The 23516-nt window shown below is 46.4% G+C and overlaps 1 protein-coding gene across 4 annotated transcripts in view; it reads right to left on the minus strand.

The window, feature by feature from the left end:
• LOC138187792 (uncharacterized) overlaps positions 1-23516 on the minus strand; it is a 76159-nt gene that overhangs the window by 44696 nt on the left and 7947 nt on the right. Inside the window, exon 1 of one of the 4 annotated variants that reach the window (XM_069128936.1) lies at positions 13518-13658. The exons of the other annotated variants lie outside the window; for them this stretch is intronic. The gene's annotated coding sequence lies outside the window, so the exon portion shown is untranslated. Of the gene's footprint in view, positions 1-13517; positions 13659-23516 lie in introns of those variants that run through there. 4 annotated transcript variants of the gene reach the window in all.

Consider the following 23516-nt stretch of genomic DNA (forward strand, 5'->3'; position numbering starts at 1 on the left):
GAGACGTGTACGGCGAGTACAGTCGTACACTGTGTAGATAGAAGGAGAGGCCGATGCAGGGAAAACCATGAGGGGAAGAGAGATATAGAGAACGAGAGGGAGAGATAGAACGAAAGAAGGGGAGGAAGAAGAAGGGTGGAAGCCGAATGCACGTCAGAGGGTGAGTCGCCACGGCCTCGGACGGTTTCGAACTTGGCAAAGTTCAGCGGCTCAAAAGAGACACCCCGCACCCACTCCACCCTTTCGAGAGCACCCCACCATGATTCACCCTTCCTCCTTCTTCCCCTGCACCGTTTCTCGCTTCTCCTAGGCTTCTCTCGCCCGTCGGCCAACTTCATTCCTGCACCAACCCCCGCGCACCAACAATTCCCCCACAAACGAACCGAGCATCTCGCGCGCACGTGTACACGTATACGTGTACTATATATGAGTGTACATGTGCACATCGTCACATACACAAACGCGTTCCCCTTCCTATCTGCACCCTCCTCTGTCATTTGCCGAGCACCTCCGCACAACACGCCGCGCGCTTTCCTCTATGTGTCCGTGTAACAACGATACCGACGACGTGAACGACCGCTCGTTCCTCGTTCCTCGTTGCGTTACATCGTGCTAACGATACCACCGGCAAGGGTATTACCCTCCTTGTCCCGTTCAGCATCGCTTTCCAGAAGGAACGGTGTTTAATGCGTTATCCGAACATCTCGCCCCGGAGACATTCTCTCTCTCTCTCTCTTTCTTTCTCTTTCTCTTCCCCCGCAGCTTTTTTTTTTTTGCTCGTCTCTTCTTCTTCTCTAGTCGCGCGCTTTTTGTCCTGCCTGCAACTTTTGCCTTCGACCTGCACACGCTTTCAGGACTCATCGTACGATTACCAAGAAATACGCGATTACCGTCTAATTATCCTAGGGGCAGTAAAGCGTACCAATTACAGGATCGAACTACGGTTTCGCTTACAACTCTGTGTCTCGTATATTGAAACACGCGATGCGATTCGACGAAGCTGCCGAGAATCGAAAAACAAACGTGAGCTTTCAAGAATAAAAGCAGAAGCTTCGTTGCTAGTCCGTGCAAAAAAATTTAATCTCTTTCTATCGACGTCGATCGAGCCAACGGATCGGCATTTCTGAAAATTCTCCATACGGATTCTCGTAATTTGCGCGCGAGCGAGATCAAAAGCGCTTCGGCAAAATTCTTGGAGGCCACGAGGCTCGCACAGAGAAGAAGAGAGAAAGCATTGTTGGCCACCGTACCGCGGACAGAATGACGTACGACCAGACGTTGCATTCCTCTCTTTTTACGAATTCCTCCCCCTTTTCCTCCTGCCGCTGTTTCTTCGCTCGGATCCTGCTGCTCCCTTCGCGACAAAGATAAAAAAAGAAGAAGAAGAAGAGAAAGACAGAAACAAAATCCTTAAGAAAAAAAAAATATGATAAAGAAATAAAAGGACGGAGAGATGTAAAAAAGGGAGAGAGTGCAGACGAAAAAAGTCGAGTAAGAGAGGATGGAAAGAGGGAAGAAAAAGGTTAGAGTTTCGACTTTGTCCATGGACTCTCGAGTTTTTTTTTTTTCGAGATAGGGCAGCGAGCCGGTCGTTCGACGGCTACGGGCTGGATCCACTTGAAAAGTGCGCGGTAACTCCGGCAAAAGGGGCATGAATCGTCGAGCGTGCCGTGACATGACCTGTCCTAACTGGACGAATCTCGTACCGTGCACGGCTACCGTGCTCTCTTCTGCACGATCACACTTCGCTCGGGTTACTTCGTTCTACCTCTTCTCTTCGGCCACTTCTCCCACCGAGCCTCGCCTCCGCATCCCTTCTTAACGACGCGTGTTTCGCCAACCGGACCAGCTTTACGTTTAAAACTGTATCCGTATCTCGCCTTCCTTTTGCTTCCTTTATCCCTACTACGGCCAAGTGAAATTGAGCACTAGTTCGCGTTGTAAATGGTTCAGACGCGGCTGACCCCGATGCAGCGCTATGCGATTCTAGATGCCTGTTTTTCGACAAGCAGATCGACCAAACTACTTCAACGATGAATTTAGGATTAGAAGGTTGTTTGCGTGGAATCGTGCGGCACGTACGAAAAGTCTGCGATTCCTTGAAAACCGTGGCGGTATAGTTTGTAATATAGGTCCGAAGGAAAGTTTCGAAAGATTCGTGGTAGTACATTAAATATGTAAGAATGTAGTTGAGAAAAAATGACTGTAGCTTTCCCATGGCGAAATCTACTAGGTAACCTTACATTCCTAGATAATTGAAATAGTATCTTTGTAATCGCGTTATAGCTACGAAAAATGTGCAATTCTTTGGAAATTGCTGCTGTAATTTGTAATACAAAATCGAAGGAAAGTTTGTAAAGTTTCACGGATCTTTAAGCGTATTAAACATGTGAAAAAGTAGTTCAGACATAAATGACCCTAATATACGGTTCTAACTTTAGGATTCCCGCTAGAGCCTTTTATCGATTGCCGTCAAGTTTCTTATAATCGCGACGTTGTTCCCTAGGTTTTTGTCTATCGTTTGCACGAGGAAAAAATTTTGCCCGTGTTTCTCGAAATTTCACTGTCCGCTAGAATAACGGATATTACCTGTAACGCGCGTCTTGCAGCGCATTAACGATCAGACGAGTTGGCAAATTTGCTCGGCAACGACAACGCGTTAACGAGAGGGTCGAGCTAGGCACGTAAATACTTTTCAAGCTCATTAAGTGCACACTGAGAGAGTATGACAATTTTCGCGCTGCTTCTCCACCGGCTATCATCCGTGCAAAAACACACTTACGTTTCAACGTTCACGAGAATTCCCGAGAGCTTGGTGAATTTCAAATTAGATAAAAACCGTAATTCAAAAACCGTTTATAACCACCCACTGATATATTATAAACGCGATTAAAAATACCCTTTCTTTTTGTATTCCTCTTACGAGTAATTATACGCCCTTTTTATGTTTAAAACACTTTGTCAGACAATTTTCTTTAACGCTAGTTTGTACCTATCAAAGTACAAATTAAAATGTTTATAGTACGCAATTGAAAATTACTCGAATCGTTAAAAATTCATGCAGCCTAATCTATAAAATTTTTATGAAAGATTAGGACGCTATAAAACTACCGACAAAACTAAAACGTAAGAGTACGAGAGAAGTTGAGATAGATGTGAAAAATTGAATAAACGGAAACAAACATAAATCTAGAAAATTTCAACGAAAAATTACGAGTTGCTTGTTCAAAGAACTCTGGTAATTCCTGCGTCAAAATGAAATACTAGAAAATAATTACACTCGTTAGTGGAAATAACAAGTTCTCAAAATGACCCGACTACGATAAAAAAAAAAGAAAAAAGAGAAAAGGGAGAAACAGGTACAATACTAGCGATGGAGGAAAAGTAAGAACCGATTTGTTAACGAGGTTTCTCGAGGTAATTAACTGGAGGAGGATGCGTACGGGACATATAGGTTTAGTGTGCGAATTAGCCGCATCAACATAATTACAGAACACGCATGCCGTCGTTTATACTTACCGATTGTAATTATAACAGATAGAACAAATTGAAGTTTGCTTAACGGTCTAGCCTGCCGACCGACAGTAAATTCAACGACAAGTTAATGTTCCCATGTAGTGCAAAAACTGAACGGCATGTAAACGCCGAATCGATAAATCTATTACGATAAGAGGACGTGTTACAACTTCACCGTTACTCATACGCAATACACACACACACACATGTACACACATGAACAAATGCAACAGGACACACATACACGCATACAATAACGAGTAGAAAAACTTCCGTTAGCTTCCTAACCGGGCAAGTAAAAGGAACGATAGTCCGGCGTGCAGCTTTTTAATTTCCCATTTTCCCGCGGTCGATACACCAAGTTTTTTGCATTTTTTTACATTTTCTTAGCGATCTATCGTGCGAAAGTAAGAAGCACCGTTGCTCGATTTTGCGCCGGTGATTTCGACTCTGGGAACGAAATCACGATTCCTATCAAATTCTTTAGCAAATATAATTGCCATCCTGATACTTTGCCACCTACGCAATCTTTTCCTTTGTTCTCCTGCCAATTTCTGCAGGCTACTCCAATTCTTTTTTCGCGGCTTTACTTTAATTAATTAATTAGTTAATTATAATTAACGAATGCAAACGATACCGAGCTGACGTTGATCAATATAGATTACCATAGAGGCGCGTGGACTCAGAGACGATTCCAGTTACCACCAGCCAGTCTCGACAGCAGACATTAAAGCGTAGTTCTGGTCGAGCAATTTCACTTTTGTCGGTAGCCGAATTACTCTATCCCTTTAAACGTAGCGCGACGAGAAAGAGAAAAGCTTCGAAAGTCGGTCGCAGTCGCGAGGTTGAAAAGGGACGAGGAGCCTGTCTTCTTTCTGCGACTCGACGTCAGCTCGAAATCCAGTTTCTTCGTAAAGAAAGAGAAAGAGCCGGAAATTTTCTCAAGCTCGAAGGCTATCCTGTTTTTTGTTCCACGGAATCCTCGAGCTGGTGCAGAGGGGAGGGAGGGTATCGTTTGATCGTAGAGGATTTACTCCCGTGACTGAAACAGCGGAGGATATCGCAAAAAGAGCAAAAAAAAAGGGCAAGAATCGAGCACGGTCCACAGGTAGACGCATCGAAATCGAGAGGGGTTGACTGGAATCGAAAGAAACGCACGCACGGTCGGGTTAAAACCGTGGCAGCGAGGTCGCGAAGGCTCGTCGACGACGACCCACTGCCACCCTGTGCGACCGGAGAGCCCACGAGCTCGATTCGAAATCCGAGGAAAAGGAGAAGCCGAGAATCGAACAGGCGAACAGAGGAAGAAAGAGGGAGCGAGAGAAAGACAGATAAAGAGAGAGAAAGAAAGGAAAAGATATCGAAGAGTAGTAAGGGCTCCTCGTCGTCCTCCCACTCTAAGATCCCGGCTTAGCGACCGGAAAATAAGAATAAAAAGCCCCACGAGATGAGAGGAATTAAAAAACCATAAAAGTACGGTCTACGCCAATGCGATTGGAAACGTTGCGATATAATGTGCGACGTTCCAATAATATCGTCCCGTCCTTGTACTTATTTCGTTTTCTCTCAAGAACAGGGGAAAATTTCAATCTACAGGCGTGTATATTTTTTGCTGGCAATTTGCAAGTTCGATCGTCTCCCTTGTTGGAAACGACGACGACGACGACGACGACGACGAGGACGACCACGACTGCGATTACGACGATATGACGAAGAGGAGAAGACCGAGATTATCCGACGAGAGTAATTTCGTTTGGCGATTAAAATTGAAATGGTGATTCCGTGGGCGGAAGACGCGCGGAAAGTTACGCTGAAAAATTCGATATTTAACGTAGGTATAATATTAACAGTTTTCCAATAAGTGGACAAAAATATCGAGAAAGTATCGGACCGAAGGGAAACTACAATGTATTTACCATGGCTCGGTTCCGAGCAGCGTGTACCAAACGATGCAACGAATATACGCGGTGCTTTCAATTAACACAAATTTCACACGAGAGCGTCTCGTTCGACTAGTGGCTTCGGAGCACTGGCCAGCGTATCAAGATTCACCGGGCAATTTATTTCGCTGCTATGCGAATGCGAATGACCGGCAGAAGCTCGTGAACACGAGTATCATCAATGTTAAGAGCATCTTAACACAGACTGATGAGAATACGAGGTTAGTTGTATGCAGCTGTCACTGTACTCGATTCGTCGTGTATCGTCGTACGTAGTAGCGTGGAGGCCAGTTACGGTGCAAAAGCCTGGTGGTTTCATTATGCGTGAGACAGAGCGGATACGACTCGTACCAGGGACTGTACTTCGGCGAGACGCGTTTAACCAGTAGGGCTATTTCGAATATTCGTTAAAAAGTATCTCTCGTGCGACTCGACTCTCCTCCATTCAACTCGGTTCAATTCGACTCGGTTCGACTCGGCTCGATTTATGTGCGGCGATGGAACTAAAAGTCGAAGGGGAAGGAAAAGAGAACAGGCAGACGTACGGACACGAAGTCCTGATCACCGAGATAAAAACGATAAAAACAATTTACGCGAAATGCGAATATAAAGAACGTTCCCCCCGGCGCGTGCATTTACAATTATCGTCGCGATCGCAAACGAGATTCCAGCACGTTTCGGAGCGATCGATCGGAGCGCCGTTCCGACCAGCTCTAGTTACTTTTAACCGTGTGTTCTCGGCGAACGAATGTAATGAAAGAACAAGAAACGGCCGACTAGAAGCGAAAGGAACACACGAAGGGAAGAGCAAAAGCGTAGAAAGAGAAAGAGAAACAAAGACCGGGGCAACCATGAGCGAGAAATACGAAGGATTGGAAAGGAAAAGAGAAGAAGATGGAATAAAATGGTGAGCCGGCAGAGTGTAGAGTCGTGACGAGGAGGTGAAACAACGTTGGCCTAGGAGAGAAGTTAGAGATGGCAATGTAACAGGCTCTCTATTCGCGCGTAAGCACCGCCGACATACGTGTTTGATCGCGATACACACGGCCAAAAGAGTAGGAAGCCCGTGTGCACACAAATTCCGGGGCTCGTCTGGATCCGACTAGTCGACTGCACGTTTTTCGAAATATAGGAAAGTTATGAAATATCGTGAGCGCCGTGAAACTTTTAATGCGAGGTCCGGTGGCTTGGTCGTCCCCTTCCCCCCTTCTTCCCATTCTCGCTCTCCTCGACAGCCTCTATATAGAATACACCTGGCCGTATAAGCGAGGTTCCTACCCCTAGTGTGGCATGGGGTGGCGCGGGTAACTTTTTTATTAAAAAAGTTTTTCGAAATAAAAATCAGACGCTGTCCTGGTGGGGATAGACACGCGGCCCCTTACACGTACACCCACGCTTACTCAAGAATATACAGTAGGCAGGGCCTTCTTCGTCGCGCAACTTTCTGCTCCTATGCACGGACTCGCATTAAGCACACGCATCTGCTCGTAACTCACGATCGTTTATTCATCGCGGGCAAGCGGACGAGGGGTTAAGCTTAAAGAAACATTGTCGAGGGCTATATAGTTTTCGTATTACATCGCTCGGTACACCGAAAAGTCATAGGGCTTTGAACCGATGCGATGACGTTCGCGTTTCTCTTATTTCGTTATACCTATAGAAGGGAAGACGAGAAAGGCAGACGTTTCTCTTGGAAATAGATCTGGCCTTTATCGGGCGCGCTCGACATTTATCCTTGGCGCATAACGCCAAAGTGGAGGAGAAGTCGGCCTGTGTCTTCGGCTGTGGTAACATTTCTCTGTCATGTAAATAACATTTTTTCCCCGATAGTCGATGCCCGAAACAAACAAACCACTCAACGAGTCCGGCCAGCGAAACATCCGGGGGCACCTCCTCCCTTTTGATATGGGTCAACCAAAACCGCGGCACCGCTAGCCCCCGTGAGGCTTCGCGGCTCCATCCCTCCGTATATCGGCTGTTCGCCGACGAATCCACCGGTGTTCCCTCGCTCGCGCGCACACAGTACATACATACAGACCACGTAGAAGCGATCGCTCGCTTGTGCACGTGTACATGTACAGAGAGAGAATGAGAGAGTGAGAGAGAGTGAGAGAGAGAGAGAGAGAGAGAAAGCGAGAACGAGAGCGCAGGCAAGGAGAGGACGAGAGCGTGCGTACAATCAGAGAAACTGCGAAAGCGACGGCGTCGTGGCGGAGGGTACGAACCAGCCAGGAGGAGACCGAGGAGCAAGAGGCGGAGGCGGAGAAGGAGGATGAAGAGTACGGAGCAGGAGACGGAGGAGAAAGAGGCGGAGGAGGCAGAAAAGCGGAGGTGGCTCGTTCGGGGGATCTTTATCAAAGTCAACGCACGCCGGTCACCATGGCAACGAAATTGGATTTTTTTTTCGAAGTTTTTTCGGCCCTTCTCGCCGGCGCCCATTCCCGAAGGGGGCGAGAGAGGAGATGGAGGCTCGACGGAGGAGATGGCGGTGGCAGAGGCGGCGGTGGCAGCGGCGGCGGCGGCGGCGGCGGCGGCGGCGGCGGCGGTGGCGGCAGTGGCGGAGCAGGCAGAGGGAAAAGTGGTAGGAGAGATCGGAGGAAAAGAGAAAAGGGGAAAGAGAGCTAGAAAGAGAGAAAGAGTATCGAGAAGGTCGGGGAGGCTCTGACGAACGGCGACCGGGGAAGCCAATAATTCGAATTGAGAACAGCCAATGGCCGTGCATCTGATTTTTTGTCGTATCATCGTCGAGGTCGTCCGCCCTCTCCCTAGCCCCCGCATTGCTCCCCCACCCCCGCCCCCCTTCCGCCCGTCGCGGCCGCGCGACGAAAGGGGCCGCTCTGCCTCGCTTTTTGTAAAATCTCCCATCTTCCACCATTGCCTCTCTCCACCACCACACACACTACCACCATCACCTCTGTCCTTCTCCGTCTTCTCCTCCACCTCCACCTACCTCCTCCGCCTCCACCTCCGTGTCGTTCTAACTCTTCGTTGTCCTGGACTCTCTCCTATGGTGTTTTGTTGGATATATATATACACATATATATATGTATGTATATACACATATACATACACCATAGGATACGTGCGCAACGGTCGGAGGTGTCCCGTCGATGTACAGTGGCGAAAAGGCTCGAGTACGATACACTGACTCTGACAGGAGGAAACGTTACACTAATCGGCCGGGATGTCTCTTCGATTTAGCTATTTCGTCCGAGTCAATTTCGTCAAAGGGGGCAAACTTTTTCAACCTGACTCCGGACAAACGCTTTTCTTCCGATCCTTTCCTTTGTATAGCACAACCTAGAATTCGGCAGAAGCTCTTCCCTCTGTCGAACGCCAGTGGCATGTGTATACAAAAACTATATTTTCATCGTCTAGAAATCTCTTGAAATTTCATACACGACCCTTGTTCGCAATTTCTCGCATTCCAGCTTAATAACACAATTTCTCGGTATCGAGTGGACTAGAAACTCGAAAAAAGTAAAATCGCGGTAACTAAAAGCTTCGATACTAACCCTTTGACAGCAAAGACAACATACTCGAGTAACCCGAAGCGAGGCAAGTACGAGCCTGAGAGGAGGAATTACAACCTTCAGTGGTCGTCATAAGACTGAATCGAATACATACGTATGTAAGTACATTGTGGCGTATCTACAGGAATCGTCGTAAATAGGCAGGAAGAGACGAGGAGGAACCATTCGAAAACAGCGATCTGTATTTAACCGTGTGAACTTTCATTACGATTTCAATGACGTCCAAGGTAACAAGACTTGGATCGGTCCAAATATAAATGGCCCGCGATATTATAAAAATATAATGATCCGCGAGGGATTGGCCCGTTTCCGTGTGCCGAAGATACACGGACTAGGCCACGTCCTTCGCCAGACGAGGTTGCTTTCGGGTTAATCCGGTCTCCTCGCTAAAAGCAAGCAAGCGAGACGCGAGCGTGGTTGTCCTTTTCAGAATCTCGCGGGTATCACGTACCCGAGCGAGCCACATACACACTCCCGCCCCCTGCTGTTCCCTCCTCTTCCTCTTGCCGCCCCTTCCTGGGCCAGTGTAGCGGCGCGAGTTGAAAGCTCGAGAGCGGGAAAGAGTACGGGAACTTCCGGTGGAACGATCCAACGAGTCAGGCATTCCGCGGCGGCAAAGTTCGAGCTGGTCGGGCCCGAGGCTCGCTCTTAATGACGCCAGAATCAACGGCGGAAGTGTGCTTTAGAGTTCTCGAGCACGACTCGAAGCGATCGAGTCGAACGAGATCGTTGTTTGCCCTGTGAAGCCGTTTCGTAAACAGCTGCCCGATACTGGTTCGCGATGTTCGCGTTCTCTAGAGCCTGATCGAGCGGCTTCTTCGGCGAAATGAATTTTAAAAAAGGGGACGACCGTTTAAGTCGACGTTAGAACCATTTGAACCGAACAGATTTTTAGAAAAAGAAGGAAAAACGATTGCCATAGAAGTGTAATTGGACGAGAAACGATTTTAAGCGAAGCGAACGCGGAGCTCGAGTCGGGTTATCGTGAAAGAAAGATATACGCTATTGATCGGTGTTAACAACCGGAAGTAATACGATACGCTATTGACACGTTATAAATAAGAAGGGGGCAAGGTAGCGGCGCGCGTGGTTCGCGGAGCTTTCGCATCGTGGCCGGCAATACGATTACGCGCCGACTCTCGACCGTTTTTTAAATTATACCGTAAATTACACGGCATCGCGTGAGTATCCTAAAGTATTTAATAAGCATGCATACACGTTTGTTTATGCGCCGGGGAACCTCCCCCCTCTTCTTCCACTCTGTTTCGCCGCAGCACTATCGATCCAGAAAAATCCTGTGAACCGAAACGCGGAAACGCGTACATGCAATGACCGATGATCGCATGCCGCAAAAACACGGCCTGCGAGGATTCCGTTCGATATTTTATGAATCATGGACCGTCAGGCATCGCACGGCATCCTCGCCGCGTTATTCGTGTCAACCATCTGCACGCGTATGTATATTACGTTGTACAACGTCTGATGTTATTTCGTAGTCATCACAGTCATCGTTGTAATCGTGTTCTGTAACTATAGTTGGCAGATGATGTGTCAAGAATCGACTTTTTACCACTTTTACATCTTTTATGTTAAATATGTTTGTTTGCTGTCTTTACTTATCATCCCAAGACGTATACAACAACAATTAAACAAACGGAAAAGGATAAGAGAAACGCGGACGAAACCTATAAATAACTTGATCACTCGTTACACATGCTTGTCTTATTCATTGCTATGCTTATCATAAGAAAATTAACGATTATTAGAAAACATGGTATAATCGAGCGTTTGCTCGACGTTAATGTAGGTAATCCCAACGACATAGAAGGGTTTTTCCCAAGAGTGATATTGGCTGGTTCGAGCACAACCAGCCGGATTTCCAAAGAATCGGTCGCGTCGTTAAAATGCAACAGGTTTTCGAGACCGGCCGGATGGATCCGAGTTCTCAATCCGGCAGAGCATTCCTCTAGAGAGCAAAGCCTCTCTTCTCCCTTTGCGCGCCAAGACTCCGAATGACCCGTGCCTTTTACAATTTTACTTCGAGTTCGCTACGCTTAATGAGAATAACAACGATGGCCGTCAAACGCCACCCAGAATAGAAGCGTTCCAATTTAGTTCTCGCAACCTTTCCCACTGTCCTAGAAATCCATACGTTCCTCGTACTTTTCGCGTTACGTAACATTTTCGTTTCCCACGATACTTTTTCAATTTTTGTTAACGCCGATGACTTCGTGCCGTTTGCTACTTTCGAACCACGCTGTATTCCAATTGTACACGATCGTCGTTAACAGGTCATAAAATCCTGGCAGCGGTATGCGAGATACAATGACCTAGCACTTCTGCTGGCAGACGGTCTGCGAACAATCGACGATGGAATAAAAGGTGTTGCACGATTTCGCTAAGCAAGAAAATCGATCGGCAAAGATAAACTACGTTAAAAATTACCGATTGTTGAAATAACAAGCATACGTTTTAACACAACTTTCCCTGGTGGTCAATCGTCTCGCTCTTTTTCATCTATCATAACCGGACGTATCGTATACGAAGGAAGAAAAATACTCGATCGATATTATTATTCATGAGCTTTTACCATGAACTCTTGCCACCAATTACCATGTATAATTGGAATCAATTATCGATATGCATTGTTAATCCCATTGTATTCCAGCATACGTACATAGTGCATAACGTATGTGATCATTAATCTATCTTCGCTAAATATCCTATATCGCGTGTGATTTCGGCATTAATTCACAATCGAAGTGAAATCTATCAAAAACACTCGCCAATAGTAGATCTCGATCCTTAATATTGTTTCGTAGTAAATGGAATTTCAAATGTTTCGGTGGAATAAGATTCTATTCCACTGACGAATTATAGGAAGGATATATAACACATTTATCAAAAAGTTTTCTCGTGTTCCCTATAGTTTCGAAGACAGCGTCAGAGAAACGAATCTCTGAGAGCGAGGGAAAATGAAATTTAAAACTGCTTGGCTAAAAAGATATCCTTGTCCCTTTATCTGATATTCATTGTATAAACGCGTAGAACTTTCATCGAAATCAGCGTAGCGGATGTTCCTTAGTAAATCCTTTGAATAAATCTGGTCACGTGACTAGTTATCAGTCCACAGCATCGACGGGGAAGAGAAAAATCGAATCCTCGACCAATCGATTCGCACAGCTGGTTTTCCACAGCGTGCACGTACGCATGGAGAGATAGAATAAACGAGTTCCGGGCGTGTGTGAGTGTGCATGCGTGTATGGGCCACGTACCACGCGGCCAAGCAATGGGAATGACGCTCTCTCGAGTGCTACTGATACTACTGAATGAACTTTGACACCGCCTCTACTCGTATGACTAATACGAATTTACTGTGCGATCCACTGTGTTACTAAGCTTTTTTGTTCTTCCTATGTGTCACTTACGTTGACTCATGAAAATATTTAGACAATTATTATAAAAAACTTCTATGTCCATATCATACATAAAAGAATTCGGAATATCATTAGGCATTGTAAAGAGAAACGTTCGTTATGATTACGTCGGTAAGATTTCAAATCAATTTGAAAATGTACGTGGAACTTACAATTTCTTCAGACAGTTGCTTAGTAAAGCATTAGTAGATGTACTAATAACAGACGAGATTTCAGAATATTTCGTACAACACGCGTAGATACATTCTATGCTGCTATCGATAATTCGTTTCGTTCAAATAATAAATTTATTATCAACTTGCTAACAGCAACTAATTTACTAGACAGTAAGCGCGGTTCGATGCTACGGATCGATCGATCGGTCGGAAATCGTGTATCGCTGAATCAATTCAACAGTTAGGCAAGATTGGTAGAGCAGCAGCACCGTATGATGTTCTGTGCGATCGCAACGAGCGTACGCGTAGCGTAGGTTCAAACGCACGTGTGTAAGTCTGTCAGCTCGCCCCTTCCAACGACGTCGCTCTCCCTCCTTTCACGGCTCTGACGAAACTCTCGACTCTATTGGTCCGGCCCTTACCCTTCCCCGCGCTGCCGCAGACGACTCATTCCATTCAGTCACCCGTACGAATTCGACGCTACCACGTTACGACCATGCCGCGTGCTCTCTATCCTTTCTCACTCTCGCGCCTCGTTTCGCTTTCTTTTCCCTCTACAGTAGTTACATCTATCCCTCTCGCTTGTTGTGTTGTTCGTGGCTCTGCCTCGATCTTTCCGCCGTGCTGCCTCGATGCCACGCTCTCTGTCTCGCCGCGCGGCACACACAACAGCAACGTGCGTCGCGGAAACGTTCGCACAGTTTCTAACCTGACCTACGCGTCGCACGGCCAGGGGCGAGAGATCCCGGTGCAATGTCATCCTGTTAAGAAGTTCGCGTTTTCTTCGAACATCCATGAATTCGTTTTAACCCGGAGAAATTGAAAATATCGTGAAAAGGTTTCGTAGCTGGCGATATCATATGGTGGAAATATGTTTTAATTTCAATTGGTTCTTATGAAAACGGCAATTAAAAATAAATATCACATATTACGTACGTTGTTCCGTCGAAGTCGCCTGTCAAAGCTGTACGATACTTCCTAGCTGTGAGAATGATCGATGACTGGTAGTCCTCGAGTCCGGAAGTGAATCACTCGGTAGTTGTTGCTTGTATCACGCGGCACAAATTTGATTCAAACTACAGACGGTCTCGACACACTTGGCACAACTCTTCGAAACTTTCTACGAAAGCACGCGCGCAAAAAATGTTGGCGTTTGAATGGTTGCTACTCGTGAATCTGTGAGCGCGGGTCCGAATACGATTGCCGATCGAACGGCGAAAATTAACCAGCACAAACGCGAGGGAACGCGTGTTTGAAAAAAAATGTTTCCAACGGTATCAATGAAAGTCACCAGCAGAGAGCAGACGCGTACAGAAAAAACAGAGATAACAATATACGATTTCCGCCGAGTCAGCGGCAAGATACGCTGCAAAACATAGTGTTCAAGTTAAAATAGTCGACTATAGTCTCTTGAGGTCCGAAGAAGCTCAGTTGCCTTCGTCGCGCGCAGAGATGCGCGAGACCGCTGTTTCTCCCTCCCTTTCCCACTCCTGACTCTTTCGCGTTATCCGTCTCGTTCTCCCTCTTCCTTCCTCTCTGTCTTTCCTTCGTCTTTTTCGCTCGGTGCGTCTTCTCTCCTGCTCGCACCGCTACTTCTGTACCCTTTTGTCCGGGAAGAAGAAACGGAGGTCGAGAGAGCTCGTGCCCTCGGTTATGGTTATATACTATACACGAATGTAAAATCGGAGTGGCGAGAAACCGAACGGCGCTATTTCGATTTCCATTCGAACGTACGGGAAGAATCGCAGAGCTTGTAGCTTGTATTCCTTTCGATCTCGGCCAATCGCACGGAGATAAATATTCGAGTGAACTTTTGCGGAAAAGCAATTCGTCGGACGAGCGATAAGAAAGGTCAGCGTTCGTTGCGCGACTGCCGGAGCGCGATTCTCACTCGGCTCGTTGAAATTTAAGTAGATTCGATCGGAATCGTTTACGCTCAACGGTTCGCGTACTTAACACCGACGCGACACACAGATGTCACGTTTAACTCTCCCGGCCGACGTAAATTTTATTGCGACATCGATGCGAACTCCGATGCAGAGAGTTCAATACACGAGAAACGATACCAACAATGCTCTCTATTCATTCCATCGTCTATGTTGCGTATTTTTTCCCCTTCCGACGTGGTCGCGCCCGAATACGTGAGATCTCTGAAAGGAGAGGCTGCAAGCACGTTTTTCCTAAAACACGTACGCGGATTCGCGACCGTACACGCACATCTCTACCCCACCTCGTCACATTTTCGACTTCCGTATGTTGTGTGTATAATACGCGCACGCACCACGTTTCCCCCCGAACGAATATAACGCGTGTATGTCACTGGCGTGTGCGAGTGAACGAGTCTGAACGATGCACAGAGCGAAAGAGAGAAAGAAAGGGAAAGGGAAAGGGATGGAGAGGAAGGGAGGGGAGTCCGAGGAAAATAGTAAAGGATTGAGAGAGAGAGAGTGAGACACAGAGGGAAATAAAAAACGAAGATGAGTCTAACTTCCGAGCGGCGAAAAAAGAAACGCAGAATGGAAAGCGGCGGGTGGCGCGCGAAGGGTGAGCGTGGAGCGTTCGGAAGGGCGCGAGAAAAGGGCACGTGTAACAACACGACGAAGGGCGGTCCGCTCGCGGTCCTTCACTCGCCGGTGTGAAAAGTGAAATGACAACACGCACTTCGCGCGTCGTTGACTCTGACAACAGGGTACCCGTACAGTCTGGATACGATACTGTGAACTCGGCACGGTTCGTAGCAGCGCTTTTCTCAAGAGGGCGGGAGGCAGAAGAGAGTGAGAGAGAATCGAAGAGAGGAATAGAGAAAGAGGAAAGAGGATGGAGTGAAAGAGAGCGCACGCGAGGAAGAACGCGAGAGGTCGGTCGGTGGTAGGAGATGCGGGAGGGGCCGGAATTCTCTCTGTTATAGATTAAAATTTTTTACGGGGAAGATATTGATTGTTGCTTTTTATTAATGTAACATTAAAGTGGCGCCGCAAAAGTGGGGGAAACTCCCGCCGGCGAGTCGGTTACTCTCGATAGTGGGGAGAGGTTGTTTGGGGTAGGGATCCGGACTGAAGGTAGGGTAGAGTAAACGACATAGAAAGAAACGGGAAGGGGGAAGGGGAAGTGAGGCACGGGAAGACGCATGGTGGGGTTACTCCGCGAAGAGAGAGGAGAAGAGAAAAGCAAGAAAAGTAAGAACGGCCGCCGTGCCGCGCCGCGCACTCTGGAAAACGACGGCAGGAGGAAGTAAAAAAGAAACGGGGGAAGAGAGGATTTCGCGAGGAGGCCAGACAAGGCGAGGCACAAGGTGGGAGGGGGTGGGTGATGCAGGCCGGAGGTTGGGGGTTCGAAGCGGCGGAAATAGTGCCATAAATACGAACATTTTTCGTAGCGTCTTGCAGCCCTGTTTTGACAATCATCCCCTCCATCGACTCTGTCCCTCCGTCATGCAATTCCCTCTTTCTCCTTCTGCGCGGCCTTTTTCCCCACGAGACTATCCCCACTCCTTCGTCTCCTCGACAGCCGCGCTTTTGGATCTTAAGCACGCGGATACACGTATATAGGGGAACGGCGAACGGCGGACAACGGACGCACCGTAGATGTGACGGTGGTAGCGGTGGCGACGGCGAGCAACGACGACGACGACGCTTCGTTTTACGCCCCTTTACCTCACCTACCAGTCACCCTTTTCACTCTCTTCCTATCCTACTCTTCTCTCTCCCCTGCTGCCCCTGCCCACCACCTATTCTTCTACTCACTTTGACATTTTTCGCGAGTTAAGGCCCGCTCGAAGTTCGCGGAAATCCATCTTGCACTGGCTCGAAGGAGTACATACTACGTATCACCTTCTTGCTCACTCGCGATCTACTCCATACCCTTCCCCCTTCGATCTCATTCTCTCACACTATCTCTCTCTAGCTCTGTCCCGAGTCTCGAGCCCCCGAACTCCACGGCCGACACCCGTCCCTCCTACGACTACGGCTCTTCCTCCTACTCCGTCCGCTCCTCTCTTTCTCTTTCATTTTTCTTTTTTTTTTCTTCGATTCTTCTGCCTCCTTTTTTCAGGGGGAGCGAACCGAGAGACGCGAACGGCGGATCGATTCTTCGTTTCGAGAGGTCTGCAACGAGAGAGAGGGTGGACGAGAGGGACAGGGGTGGAAAAGGGGGTGGGTGTGTATGTGTGTGTGTGCGGAATTCCATGAGGCTCGTAATTACCGAATCACCGATGCGACGCAACGCGAACGATCGCATCGATAAGACGCGTACAACTAATTTTCGGGCCATAAACAAGCGTATAGGATCGACTAATTGTCCGGTCGTTAATCATCGATAGATAGGTGTGGTGTGCGTGACGGCGATTAATCGTCACGAACTCGCGGAGAAACTACTTGCAGTTTCGTATTACACGAACAGCGCGATCTGTATAGGTTGCGTGGCCCGTGTAACTCTGCACGTTGGCCTGTAACGTTATACCTCGTGCTTTACCACCACACGTACAATCCTGTCTATATCTTTTTTTCCACTTGCGGATTAATGCGCTTTTTACACCGAAAAGCGTAGATTTTTTATTCCAGTTACGTTTCTTAGCGTTTTACAAAGAGACATTTTCAGGCGAGCATGCTTTCCAAGAATACGTCTATGAGTTATGTGCTACGAGGGAGTATAAAATTCGTTTCGATTCTACCAGAGACAAGTAAAAAGCGAGTATAAGTTCAACACGCTATGGATCGGTGGTATCTTGTTGCCGGTGCGGTGCGCGTGTGACTTCCGGGTGGAAGTACAGGAAAGAAGCTCTTCTCTCTTTAGGATTGTATTTCGTCGTGGTGAAGCGTTGTCCCGCTCCCGGCCTTTTCGTGTGCCAGAGAAGCCCTACAGGCGTCGTAGAAGGGAAACGAAACTACCTGTATAGCCCAAGCAACCATCGACGTTATTCGATCGATTTAAAGGTCGTTTTGTTATCAACGCGAAATTTGGGAGACCATAATACCGTTCTTCACAATTTTCGCTCGAACAAGGGGAGTTACGTTAAGACCATTCCGTTCAATTAAGCAAGCAGACTGTTTCCCCTTCTTTCGCTTTATTTAGCTTGTCCTTTCACCGAGAGCAAATCTGTTAGTGACGCTTCTGCACCATTATCACAATCATTAGTAGATTATCTCGTGTATACACGTGGAAGCAAAAAAAAGAATTACTGGATAAGCTACAAAGCCTCGAACATACGGTTACACAAAGCTTCTGCAAACAAAAAAGTGGAGCTACCAAGTAGGAAACTCTTTTCGAAACTTCCGATAAAGCGAGACGACGAAGCGAGGAACCGGTGGCGTTCCATTTCTGAGGACAGGACGCGTTTACCAAACGGCGCGGCGCGACGTATCTTATCGCGTTACGGAAAGGAATTTTGATTAGGGAGGCAGCTCCTTTCTTACGACGACTCTGCAATGCGACTCGATGGATATGACTCTTTGCGGCGGTTTCGGTGTAGTAACCCCGTAGTCGACCCGTTCGAAAGCCATGGGAATGAAATCGTAGAAGTAAAAAGTGCACAGAGAGGGGGAGGAGGGATTTATTAAAGCGAAAAAACGATATCAGGCAGCCTTCTGCTTTCTCGTTCATCACAGTCCTCGGCAGCGATATATTTTCTTCTTTCTTTTTCGAATAACGAGCATCATCGTTATGGCTTTCCCCCACTTGCCCCCTTTGGCGTCCTACCGCCTTCTCCCAGCCCCTCCCCCTCACCAGTCTTCTTCCCTCGTCTTTCCGCCTTTCCACCCCCCCTCCCCCACTACCTTTTGTTCGTTCGCAGCGAGTGAACCGAGTCCAGGTTTAATTCTCAAAGCGATAGCAATTTCCAGGCGCAGGAAAAAAAGAATAAAGAGGGGGCGGCAGTGGTGGCGGTAGAGAAAAGAGAACCACCCCTCTGTCATATTCGATCGATCCCGACCTAAGCAATTAATCTATTTAACCTTTCTACTCTGCCGCGCCGGAAATAAAGGAACGGCCAAGGATTAAATTATTGCATACTTGAAATTCCGAAGGGATCGAGAAAACTGAGCGACGGGCGTTCGCGGAATTGCGAAACGGAGGGCTTTTAACGGCGGACAGACACGGGAGACACACGGTGTAAAGATTATAAGATACCTTTTCACCGAACACGAGAACGCACAACGTTTCGTATAACGTTTCGACTCGAATCTTATGATAGTTGCGCCATTTCTACGCCATGGATACAAAAAGTATTGCCACATCACTGTATTTCTTATAGCATTGACAAACTAATTAATTAAGTCCAAGTACCAAAGTATCAAATTTCGTATCGTTTAGTAGTACTTTCATACGACTATAAAGATCTGATATTAGGAAGATAAAACGTAAGATATCGTCAAAAACTCTTCGATAAGGTTTAGCGAGTGACGTTAGGCCTATCAAAATGAAACTTCAGAGAAGCGGTATTTCATATACGACAACCTAATGTAATCGATGTATCGTATCATCGATCCGACATTGTTTCTGGAGACATCAAATCGGGAATACGATAACGAACGTTTGTCGGAACGCGTTAACAGCGACGCGATTTGTATATCATTCGTCGGTTCCTGCATCGCCGGCGTTTGATGGTGGAAAAGTTGATTTTAAAACGGCCCTAGTATCTCGACGATTTTTAAATAATTAATCAAATCGAACCTCGTAAAAACCGTGCTCGAAACGAGTGTACAATTTAGTCTCGTTTATAGCGATCATCGTATGCGGTACTCGATGACACTCGTCGCAGCGTCATTTTGTCAAGTCTTTTTCCGTTCTTTATGACTCTTGACTCGTGGTCGATCTATCTCGTTTTCAGCTCAGGTACGCGTAACTTACTGAAATTTATTTACACCGGATGAAAATGTTTTTAACTGGAGATCGAAATGCACAGCTAAGTGCCACCCAGCTTCTGCTAAATTGATTTTTGAACGAACGCTTCATGCGTGTGTACTGGCTATCGTATACGAATTTTTATTCAAGCATGACGCGCGAAAGCTTTGAACAAATTACAATCCGCGCAATTTCTAAACCAAAGAAAACTTTAAGTTTCGTTCATTAATATTTCAAGTACGTAGCAGCCTGAGCGTATTCTGAAAAATACAAAAATACTAGAATAGAATACTTTGATTAAAGGGGGCAGAATGATCTCACACGATGCTTTCAAATTCTCATTACCAATGCCTCCAGACCTAATAAAGAATTTTTGTCATGTTCGCTTGGTTCTTTTGTCCATCGTTACACGAGCTCGAAGTGATGCATCGCACCATTTCGCCGTACACCATATAAATTTTAATTTTGACGCGACACGAGCAGATAATGGCGTCTCGGCAAGCCTTTTCGATTGTACCCTCTTTGTCGTTTCGAGGCGGGCGTGCAAATCCAGTGTGTGAATGCGCTAGGGTCGATCGAAGGTCGCGAGTGTCATCATATGCATGAAAATATTCCCAGAAAAGCAGGAAATTCCAGATACACGTCGATCAAAACGTGGAAAACATTATATCATCCAAGTTTGCTAATCTTATAATACGTTTCTCTTGTTTCGTGACTAATCTAATCCCGATTAAACAAGAAGAAATAGTAAATCGGTAGAAATTTGTCTTGGAGACCGCTAAATAAATTGCGTGATTCTACAGAGGTTGTCCGTCCTGTCTGTCCGCAAATATTGTCACGCTGATTCTCCAGAGCTCTACAGTCTACATATATCGCAAGCAATGCACGAATAAACGTAAAAGTAGATTGTATTTGTTACGAGCAAGAAACACTAGAATTGCAAATGGAACAATTTACACATGACGACTTCAACAATGAAAATGTCGAGAAATAAATAAAAAAAGGAAAAAGTATAAAATGATGTCATTGAAAAGTTACTGACGTACATATGTATTATTTGTAAGCGTAGTACTCGGAAGCGCCATGGCATTTTGACCTTTACTAAGGAAACCTACTATTACTGGATTTTCTATTCCCTCTTTGCACATAATCAAGCTACATAAATTACGATGTCAATTTAACGTATTATAATTGCACTTCCTCAGACTGGGAATTACCATCCAAAAATTCTATACAATTTGTCGATACTGTGACAGTGATTAGTCAAGACTGGTTTGAATAATTTTTCAACAAAATCATAAAGCAACAACCTACGCATCAATATGCAAAATTCGAGGAGAATACGCACCAAAGCTCATATAATTTCCAAGTACGTAATTACTAATTCCATTCCCGATGACTTTTCCCTGCGATCCGATTGAAAATTCTCGCATCGGTTTATTAGAGGGTGAAATAAAAAAACACGGGTTTCGTTAGTCGTACTTAGACAGAGAGTGGCATTCAGAGAAAAGAGAGAGAGAGAGAGAGAGAGAGAGGGAAAGAGAAGAGACAGTTTTCTCCAGGTGGCTGGAACAAAGGCTGTCTTTCAACACGACAGAGGCATCGGTGCTCGGCATCTAGCCGCGTAGACGGCGACGACAATCGCAAAATCAATTTGCATTATTCGTTTAAAAGTGTGCTGGTCCGTGACGTCAGTGGGGAGCGGGGCAGGGCGGGGCGGATAGGCGCGTAAGAGGGTGTCGAACGGAGGCAAGTGGCCCCGTCTGGTCGTCGATGCTCTCAAACAATCCCTTTTCTCCACTTCCACCACCTAGCGCACCGTCACCGGGCTGCCCCCCATCGCACCGCCGCGCCATCCCCACCGTTTTCTCCGACGAGTCACCGAGAACACCCCTTCCGTGATCCACCCCTCCAGCCAACCCCTTTATCATACTTTTGTATACGTCCCTTAGCCATCGAAGCCTATGCAACCCCCTGTCTTCCCTCGCAACCTCGCTATTCTCGCGACAGTCACCCCCTCCGCGGCTTTTTACCCCCGCACGCACAAACACTGGCCCATGTCCCACGTATTCTACGCTCACCACTTCACTCTCTTTCCTTCGTTCGTTCGCCTTCTTCCTCCATCCCATACTTATTCCCCTTCTTTCTCGGTCTTTCTCTGTGCATGAAACGCGACCCTTAACCCTCTGTTTACTTAGGATTATCAAGTTTCTGCGTACTTGATTCAGTAATAAAAGTTATTTCGTGGACGGTTCCTTCCTGCTGCCGTTTTAATAGCCGACGCCGAGACTTTTGTCGGTATTCATCGGCGGTGGTCTGTCCAGGATATTCGAAAGAAATTTCAGTAATTATCGGTGTAATTATAAATGCTACTTTCGCGGGTGTACTTGACGCTTGCACGGCTTTCTTCTCAGTAATCGAGGAGTGGAGGGGAGAAACGCGATATAAATCTTATTTTATCTATGTTTTACAGGAAAGTAACACTTAAAACCAGAAAATCAAGAAAAATATATATATATATATATACTTATCGTGTTTTCGTTCTGCGATCGTTACTGTAGGAAGAATCAGGGAGAAAGAGAATTCTCGCATCCTGATTTCCTTTTGGACTTGCAATTTACCTAGTTGGTTGAAACGCTGCGAGATTTTGCATTCGACCAGCTCCGATAGATGTCGAATTGAGTTTCGTGTTTCAGACGAGACGAATCTCTCGAGAAAAAGTAACCAAGTAGAGGAAACTTTGCAGAAGCTCGAAACGAAGTGTCCGAGATTCGAGGGAAGAGAGATGTCTGAGAGGCAAGCGGTGGAAGGCTATTCGCCTTTTAAGATAAAACAAGGTTAAAATTCTGCAAGTCCGATTTTCGACGCCTTCCCCCCTCCCCCCTCCCCCTGCCCCTCTCTTCAAAAGTAAGAAAAACGTCTGCGTAGCGATCGGCAAACAGTCGCGGAAGAGAGAAGTTATTATCTCGAAAAATCAGCCTCGGCATGCTTTTCTATAAATCTTACGGCATTACGTCCCCCTCACGAGCCGGTGAGAGGTGGTACCAGTTAAATGGGAAAAGTTTTACTTTTAGCGAGCCAGCTCGCGGCTACCTCGAATAGGAAAAAAGAGAAAATTGTTCCACTCGGCTGTCGATGTCGTTTAAGGACGAAAATCTGCGACATCTGAATAGGCGTTTTCGAAAAATATCGTTTCTTCTATTTGTATATCAAACTTTCAATAGAGTAGAAATCGAGATTTCGATGAAATCCCTCGAATAAAACTTCAATGGAATTCTTATAAAAAAAAAAGAGGGGGAGGGCAATTAACAGTAAAAAGATCAAACTTTCCTTCAAGACAGCGCTTTCCAGTTAACGCGCAAAATGGTTTCATCGAATCGCGTTTTATGCCGCAGTTCTCTTTTTTTTTTTTTACCAACCCGCGGCTTTTTCTCACTCGTTTAAATAAACAAATAAATAAAATGGAGCGCGAAATCACGGCGATCGACGTGTTTATCGCTCGCCATGAAATTCATTTGGAACGAATGCGAGCACCTGTCGATTCCGCGCGTCTGTTTTCGAAAAATCCCGGGATCGCGGGATTCAATTTACCGCGTATAATCGCGCGCGGTGTCGTTTCAATTTCGACTCGCGATAAAAGTCGTGATACACGCGTTTACAACGACACGATACTGCGAAACACCGCGTCCATCGAGCGGTTTAATTAAGGCGGAACGTTTGCCGATGGACGTTTCCATTGACTGCGACTCGAGCAGCACGCTGAAATATGTACGAGCCATGGCTTTTTGGAGCTTGTTTCCTTTCTCGGAAATTGATTCGATTTTTCACGCTTTTACGTTTCTCGCGTCAGAAACTATCCGAAGGTAGACACTTAACTGGAATTAGACATTTTTAACGAAGTACAAGACTGTTTCGAAAAACGATCGAAATTCAAAGTAATATTGTGAATTTACGTAGCAGAAGTCGTGCGACGATGTCCATCAGTTTCTTTCCTTGGTAGAACAAACCGTGTATTTCGATATCATCGCCATATCCATCCAGCCGTACAATAACCCCTTCAAGATCTGTTCCATTATCAACGGTACTTTACGCGGAAAA

The sequence above is a fragment of the Bombus flavifrons genome, chromosome 15 (genome assembly GCF_040668555.2).
Source record: "Bombus flavifrons isolate JBK064 chromosome 15, iyBomFlav1_principal, whole genome shotgun sequence".
In the NCBI taxonomy this organism is placed as follows: domain Eukaryota; kingdom Metazoa; phylum Arthropoda; class Insecta; order Hymenoptera; family Apidae; genus Bombus; species Bombus flavifrons.